Genomic DNA, 9,226 nt, shown 5'->3' with positions numbered 1-9,226 from the left:
CGCAGGGGGGGTTTCTGAGTCTCTAGAAACCCCCCCCCATGCGCTAACTAAGTGGCCACTGTCCTATACAGCAGCCACGGCGCTGTCAAAGAAGCGTCCGCGGCGGTGCTGTATTGTATACAGCACCGCCGCAGACGCTTCTTAGACAGCGCCGCGGCTGCTGTATAGGACAGCGCTGGCAAAACAGAGCTGCTGCGCATGCGCAGAAGCTCTCTCTCGTTTTGTTTTTTTTTGCTTTTTTTTGGGGTCGGCGGGGGGAACCCCCCCCCCCCCCCCTGACAATCCTCAGTGCGCCGCTGAGTTTCCTTTACTTTTTTATTTGATTTTATGTTTTGCAGTGTTTTTTGCAAGATTTAAGTTTTTCCATGTTTTTAAATTTTCATCCAATGAAATGAAGTTTTTTTGACGTTCCCCTTTGCATGCATGTTAGACAGCTGCCACTCCCGCAGTGTTAACAGCTTTCTGAGCGGCTTCCTTGGCCTGGTGGGCTTGCAGCACAGCAACAGCTTCATCAACCTTGGAGCGGAGGGATTCAGGAGACTCGAGCATGTGGAGTAGTTCAGAGTTGTCAATCTCCAGCAACATTCCAGTAAATTTACCAGCCAGCGTGGGGTGCATGGCTTGAATCAGAGGGAAGAGACGCTCGCCAAGCATTTGTTTCTGTTCCTGTGGAGGAGCAGAGGCCAGCATAGAAGCAGTCAGGGGCTCTTGTCCTTGCACGTGGACTGCAGGCTGCTGCATAGCGACTTGCTGCTGAGTATTAAGGTGTTGCTGAGGATTGCGGACACTGGCAGCATATTTATACTGAGGAACTGAGCGAACAGAAGAACTTGCAGCTGTGGCAGCAGCAGCTGTAGGCCGAGGACCCATCGTCTGCGTTGATGTATTTGCAACACGCTGTCCTGACACAACACGTGGGACCTGTGATGACGCTGGTCTCATTGTGCTGAAGGTCGGTGGTCTTGGAGCAGCAGTTTGGATGGCTCCCGGCATATTCTTGGAGCGGGTGAGGTCCAACACCTTGAGTTGCCCAGCGGGGACTTTGTCTAACTTGAGCGATCTGTCCAGTTAGATAGTACGCAGCACGGTTCTGAGCCGGTGGAATAGCAGCCATGAAATAGCTGGATGGGGGTGGCTGGCAGTGCCATAACTAGACATTTTAGTGCCCTGGGCGAGACAAGGCACCGGCGCCCCCCATCTAAGTGGGAGTGGCATTTTACAAGTGGGTGTGGCCAACCTAATGTGGGGGTGTGGCTAGCACCTTACTGAAATAACTCTGTTACACATATTTGCAAATGCATGAGATATATATATATATATATATATATATATATATATAGACCAATGGGACACCCCAGTCCCCATTGAGTATTATGGGGACTGCTGGATTGTGCGATAATTTGCTTAATGAGGAAGATATCTCCGATATCTCCTGTTAGACTTTTGTTAAATGGCCACATTACTTAAAAATGTCTAAGCCATTCAGAAAAATCCATTTCGCATAGTTTAGGGCTCTGTGATTGTACAATTCATTATCCTTTATTGGATATTAATTACATATTACTTCAAATGTTTGGTTAAATTCAACTTACATAATGTACAATTCTGTCCAGAAAAAAAACATACATAAAACACAATTGTATACATTTATAAATCTCTGTAATATTATGCACCACATGTAATGAAAGTTATTTCTTATCAGTGTTCAGCACTGAGGCAAACATGTGAAATGGTTAAAAGATGATAACCAGTTAAAATTCACAAAGCTTCTATTTATAAACAATGTCCTGAATGAACATTCCTCCTAATGTTTGTAAATCCTGAATATTGGCATAGGTGTCCAGGAATAGTGGAAACGTTCACTTACAGTTAGTGGCAGTATATCCCTTTCCGTGTCCGGTTTCTATCTGCAGAGCTTGTTACCTCTCCTATATAAATTGGAGGGTGATTAACTCCTGGATCTGGCGTGACTGCAGCATTCCATCCAGCTTCTGAAAGGGACTAATACACACGGACGTCATGAGAGAGAGAGATTAACTTTCCGCAGTGGAACGCATGTGCGTTCCACCGACAGGAAGTTCGGCATTTGGAACGCAAAGCGTTCCAAATGCCGAACTTCCTGTCGGTGGAACGCACATGCGTTCCACTGCGGAAAGTTAATCTCTCTCTCTCTCTCATGATGTCCGTGTGTGGACGGTAAAAAGGCAGAAGATAGGGCTAGGTAGCGGGCGGCTGCTGCGCCCACTTGGGCTTGCGCCCGGGGCGACGGCACCGTCCGCACCACCCTAGTTACGGCTCTGGTGGCTGGTAAGGGTTGATGACTGGATTGGGTACAGCCCTGACGCTAGCAATCCTTTGCATATATTGGTTGGTCAGATGAGCTTGTCGTTCCTCCTTGCGCTGTGCCAGGGCAACATACAAGGGCTTGGTGGCTACAATTCTTCCATTCATTTCTGCAACTGCTTTGGTTGCCTCTTCTGGCGATGAGACGCAAACAAAACCAAATCCTTTGCTGCGTCCACCTTCCATCATTATCTTTGCACTGGTGATTGTACCAAAAGGTGAGAATTCTTTACGCAGTCTTTCATCATCAAATTATATGTCCTATTTCATCATCAAAATCATTTGATTTTGTAATTTTGTACTGTGGAAAGCCCAGAATTTCACCACACTTGATATCTTGTGGGAAAGATAGCTGGGCAAAGAGACATAATTTGGATTATAAAATTCTTGCTTTAATAAAAAATTAAACAATAAAAAGAAACAGAAAGTAGAGATGGCTTTGCCCAAATGAGCTTACGATCTAAGAGATGAGGGGATTAGTTTGTTGCCTGACAAGTACTATCTGCCAGTTTGGAGTAACTTTGTGCCTGGTGTTTTCTATACTATCATTGCTGGGAACAGAGCCAGGGTGGTTGTTCCCCATAATGCTCGGCGGCAGCTGCTGTCGCCAAGGAGACGGTAAAGATCACCAAAGGGGAAACAGAGATGGCAGCAGCAACGATCTCTGGGTCTAAGAGCTGAACTGAGATGCTCATAAGATCTTCTAAAGAACCCCGTCCTTAGTGTGATGACAATTCTTGGCACCATCATATATTTTCCCACTTCCATCACAAATGTTTAACTGGTTTAAATTTGTGGGAAGGTTATTATTGAGATTGAATATACGAAGGCAGACCTTAGTCAAAAACACCTTAAAAAGTAATAAACCTCATTATATATTAAACTAATTTTACTTTATTGCTTGAGTGGTGAGAATATTTGCATACAAGTCTGTGAATTATATTATAATACATGAGTGGGGAGAATGCCTGTCTAGGCAGCTAAAAAATACATTCTTCTATATGTAGACTGCTGACAGAATTAGTCATCAAATTTAATAATATAATACACAAGTTATGCTAATATGTATAAACTACTGTAAATAATGTCTATAACTGGAGAGTTTTGTTGTCGCTGCTTATAATCGGTGAGTTCTGATGTCATCACTTCAGTTTGTATAATTGCAGGATTTACCCTGGCTGCTTATTGTAAAAAATGTGGTTGAGCGGTTAAAGCTTTTACCCTGCGATCACACGGTAATAGGGGAATAGCGCCATGGCCAAAAATAAATGCATTAACAAGGAATAACAAGAATATTAAAACCACGCGACATTGTGGCCTATTTAGTTTTGATATACACACATATATACATACACAATGGTTATAACAGGTATTGACCCCCCTGGACTTTGTGAGTGGCCAAGAGAAAACAAATGAAAGTCTTAGGAGAGGTGGGACCCTCAGGGATACAATGACTGAAGCAGGAGGCAGTATATAAAGCGAACCAAAAAAACATGCTTTTCATGTCTCAGTTGCATTAATTGTTAAAATTTAAAAAAAGGTCAATTATTTAACCCATTAACTGATCTCAGAATAATCACTAACTTCTTTAGATTATGTGATTTATTCATTTTATGCAATGCCTTTGTGTGCTATTCTTTGCATGAGACACTAAATAAGCTTGTAAATTACGTAACAGCAAACACAAATCTATGATTAGATGCAGACATTTGGAATTGCCAGCACCTAAATGTCTTGATGAAGCAGCCAATCTGTTAGCTAAACTGCTTTTCACAATAATTGAAAAAAACTATGTTATTGGGAATAGGTGAAACAATATTAGTGAAAAAGAAATGATATTGGATTTTTCAATGAAGTAACCGACGGCCTATACTTGCATATAAACATCTCCCCCACCAGAGATTACAAAATCTTAGTTATCAAGGAGGGGAAAATAGTCTAAATTTTACAGGGTTTTCTTGGGGGGAGTGCAGGGGAGGGCTTTCAAATTTTAGCCCAACCTGTCCCCCACATGATTTGATTTCTGTTCAACTCCTCTCACTGCTATATGCAATAGGAAAAATACAATTATTTTCTACAGTTCCATGTGTAATAAAAGCAGAGATACACTGCAGCTTTACAAATAATTTTTCAAATAATTTGCTGCTGTGACCATTCAGGTGGTCTGATTGGCTGAAAGACAAGGTAGAAATGGATTATTGTTATAATTTATTTATAAAGCGCTGACATTTTACACAGGGCTGTACATTGAGAGGACCATGACACAAAGTACATACACTACAACAGGCCTGGCCAACCTGTTTCTCTCCAGTTGTGGGTGAAACTACATTTCCCATCATGCACTGCCAGCTATCTGCTTGCTATTTACTGGCAAAAGCATGCTGGGGCTTGTAGTTTCACAACACCTGGAGAGCCACAGGTTGGCCAGCTCTGCACTACAGTGTCATGAAACAGAAAGTAGAGATGGCTTTGCCCAAATGAGCTTACGATCTAAGAAATGAGGGGATCAGTTTGTTGCCTGACAGATACTATCTGCCAGTTTGGAGTAACTTTGTGCCTGGTGTTTTCTATACTATCATTGCTGGGAACAGAGCCAGGGTGGTTGTTCCCCATAATGCTCGGCGGCAGCTGCTGTCGCCAAGGAGACGGTAAAGATCACCAAAGGGGAAACAGAGATGGCAACAGCAACGATCTCTGGGTCTAAGAGCTGAACTGAGATGCTCATAAGATCTTCTAAAGAACCCTGTCCTTAGTGTGATGACAATTCTTGGCACCACCATATATTTTCCCACTTCCATCACAAATGTTTCACTGGTTTAAATTTGTGGGAAGGTTATTATTGAGATTGAATATACGAAGGCAGACCTTAGTCAAAAACACCTTAAAAAGTAATAAACCTCATTTTATATTAAACTAATTTTACTTTATTGCTTGAGTGATGAGAATATTTGCATACAAGTCTGTGAATCATATTATAATACATGAGTGGTGAGAATGCCTGTCTAGGCAGCTAAAAAATACATTCTTCTATATGTGGACTGCTGACAGAAATAGTCATCAAATGTGATAATATAATACACAAGTTATGCTAATATGTATAAACTACTGTAAATAATGTCTATAACTGGAGAGTTTTGTGGTCACTGCTTATAATCAGTGAGTTCTGATGTCATCACTTCAGTTTGTATAATTGCAGCATTTACCCTGGCTGCTTATTGTAAAAAATGTGATTGAGCAGTTAAAGCCTTTACCCTGCAATCACACGATAAATGGGGAATAGCGCCATGGGCAAAAAAAAAATAACGCATTAACAAGGAATAACAAAAATGTTAAAACCATGCGACATTGAATGGCCTATTTAGGTTTGATACACACCTATATATACATACACAATGGTTATAGCAGGTATTGACCCTACCCCTGGACTTTTTCACCACTTTTCACCACTTGCTGTCTTACAGCACGGAACCATGGTGAATTTATTTTAAAATGTGTGTGTATATATATATATATATATATATATATATATGTATATATACACAAAGGATAAGCGCTGAAAACTGTCTTTTTGTTTTAGCGCTTATCCTTTACACTGCATATCTGTGTGTCTCTAGCAAATTGAAAACATGAGGTATTAGTTCATATTCAGATCAAAACATTTAAGCCTGCATCCCAGCATCAAGGGCACCTTATTATATCCAGGTCCTACACTGACCTATATGCTTTCAACCTTGATAGAATTATTTGAAATGCGTATATATATATATATACACGTACACACTTTTCTTAAATAAAATTCGAATATGAAGTGTGTATCTGCCCATCATCAGCGAGGAGGGCTCCCGTATGATGCCGGGCATTAGGTTTAGTTGATGCCATCACAACAATAAGAATAATATTAAATGGGCATCACAGCAGTACACCATGAGGACAGCAGTTAGTGATGGCTGCACATTAGCTCTGTCCCCTGCCGTCCACAGAACCATTTCTTCACAAGTATAAAACAGTTAAACATTTGTGAAGGCCGTGGGACATTACAAGGTGATGCCACAGAGTGTCATCACACCAAGGACATTGTATTTCCCATGTAATACCATCTCTGTTCAGCTGCTGTTCCCAGACAGTTCAACTGTCATGGCTGTTGCCAACTCTGTTCTTCCTCTCCCTTGGTGATCTCTGCAGCCTCCTTGTTGGTAGCAGCTGCCACAACTTGCGGGCATGGCGTGGGATGGGGTGCTGCAGTGCTGTTTTCAGCCATCATTTTTCATTCTAATCCAAATTTAATAAAGCTGGGACCTTTTTCTTACAATACTCAAGTCTCTCTCTGCTATTTCTGGGTATAGGTCGATAGCTATGATGAGGAGATAGAGACACATAGAGAGAACCTGAGCTGTTGTTTGAAAGAAAAGACTAAGGGGCTGAAGTAATGGAGAACTGAGCAGAGTCTAAGGGGTCTATTTATCAAATAGAGAAAAACCCAACATTCAGGATTTACGCCTGCTTCCTATATAAGAAGCCCTCCCTGCTGGTGATAACTTTAGCTGGCGATCGCTATTGCCAGGTCTATTCAGCAAAGCTTCTCAATGCAAACCATGGTGATGCCTACTCAACATGAACAGCCACAGTACAAGTAGGCCCAATATACTCTTAGCGCTATCACCATCTCACGATGGCGATAGCTGGGGATGACGTAAAGAAAAAATGCTTTATTAGTAAAATAAAACATTTTTTTCCTTTATTTAAAAAAACAAAACAGGTCATTTTTAAAAAAAACTTAGATTTTTTTAATGGTCAGTAGGATACAGACTGGTATAACATTTTCAATATCACCCTAGACTGATAAATAGGGGCCTAAGGTGGGCAAGGAGGATGTTTACAATAAGGAGAGAAAAACTAAAGCACAGTTTATAACACCATCAAAATCTCTTACCTCAGCCATCTACTCTAGCTAAAGAGAGTTAGTTTGTTGGAAAGCACTGAGCTATTGCTGAGGGCCGTTAAAGCATCACCATTAAACACTGAACTGTACAAATCTATTGCTGTCACTAAACTGACAAGTGCCATATCATCTGCTGGTGAAACCTGAACTCTTTATATTATTATTATAATTGTTGTAATTATTATTAACCTTTTTTATCAGGCGCCACATGATGTCCGCAGCATCGTACAGATAATAATACAATACAGTAAACAAATAACACTACAACTTCCAACACAGCTACTGGGGTGTAAGGGGTATATTCAGCGCAGGCTGAAACCTTTGCCCATTAGTGTGGGTGTAACTAACATGTTTACAGCCACTGAAAGAGGTGAGAAGACAATGGAGTGGTGGAGTCAATGGACAGATAGCACAAGGAGGAGGTGCGTAGTGTAGCTGGTGAGCAAAAGTTATAGATAATGAGAACAGGAGGGAAGAAGACCCTGCTCATTAGAGCTTACAATCTAAAGTGAAAGGGACAAGTGGTTGATACATGGGGGTGAGCCAATGTAAAGGGAACTTATTTGATCTCTCTACAGAAATAAAAATGACTACTCTTTGTCATCCCACTTCCAAGTTGCAATAAATTTTCTCTTTGCCCCAGAACTAGCGTGTGAATAGCGAGATAGTCAGGCCCACCGGTCTCACCTGTCAGTCTGCCATGTTTATGTTGGAGGACTAGAGGTGTATTTGGGTATTTTTGCATTGAGAGCTAAGTAACTTGTCCCCCACTGAAAAAGGAAAACCTGTATCTGAGAGAAGTTTTGTTTAATAGATGTGGCAATGCCAAGCAGGTGGTCTGGAGGATAACCTGACCATTAGGTGAATTAGTCCAATGAAGCATAGCAACCAGAAGCATCTGTTAAAGCCAAGAAAAAGTTATGGCCCACTTAACAACTGATGTTACCCCCCTCCCCCTCTTCCAGGGGTTTGATCAATAAATATTTTGCAGGATCCCATTCATACCTATAGCCAATTCAGACACGTCTCTCCAAAAAAGAATGGCCTATTGGGCATACCAACAAATATGCCACATAGTACATATGTCCGTACAGCCACTGAAACATTAGGGTGTGGAACCCAGCCCAAATGTATGCACCCTGTCATGGGACATATAGCATCTAGTGAGGACTTTGTCCATGATGTATCTGATGCTTATGATCATTGCTACCTTCTGGCACTTGTTCCACATTTACGTTGACACCTCCTCTCCTAGATGCCTCTCCCAAGCCCTGATATAACTAGTACAATCTGGGGTAAAGTGAATGACAATCTGATTAAAAATGTGGGAGATTAGAGTCACCGTGCCATGCTTTTTATGTTGATGTTTTAACTTGGATGGGTTTAGGTTGGGTATACCTGGAATATTCTTTTTCAGGACTATTGAATTAGCGTAAACAATTTGTTAGGTAATATAATACAAAACAATTTCATTATGCTCATAAGAGAATATCTTGAATAGTCTCCTATTATCAGATTTTGTTACAGTATGCGACCCATTTAATTTCATATCCGACTGTTCATGATTTTGGGAAACTCTCGTCCTACAATCAATAAGTAGAGGAGATGTGGCACAACAAATTTAAGTTATTTAAGTTATAGACACTTCCTTATTACCTAGGAATCTCTTTTGAGAGCACAGCGGGGGGCTTCGGGGCGGAGCGGGGGTGTCGACAGCAGGGGAGACTCAATAGGGCCTGTCCCCCCCTCTCCTGTATGCCCTGTAGCTGCTGCACTCGCTGCACCACATATTCTTTCGCCCCTGGTTGACACCCATATCATGTGTTCATTTCATTATCAGAGATTTCTACCATATATTTTAAGAACGTAATAAAAAATAATATAAAATACTAATTACTAATGCTGCTATTGATATACGCAAAATGATTCTGGCTATATATATAT

General features: G+C 41.2%; 1 pseudogene; it reads right to left on the bottom strand.

The window, feature by feature from the left end:
- Positions 1-307: 307 nt before the first annotated feature.
- Positions 308-2,595, bottom strand: LOC142139974 (polyadenylate-binding protein 1-A-like; annotated as a pseudogene).
- Between the last annotated feature and the right edge of the window lie 6,631 nt (positions 2,596-9,226).

The sequence above is a fragment of the Mixophyes fleayi genome, chromosome 2 (assembly GCF_038048845.1).
Source record: "Mixophyes fleayi isolate aMixFle1 chromosome 2, aMixFle1.hap1, whole genome shotgun sequence".
Lineage (NCBI taxonomy): Eukaryota > Metazoa > Chordata > Amphibia > Anura > Limnodynastidae > Mixophyes > Mixophyes fleayi.
This window is presented reverse-complemented; position numbering and strand designations above follow the sequence as displayed.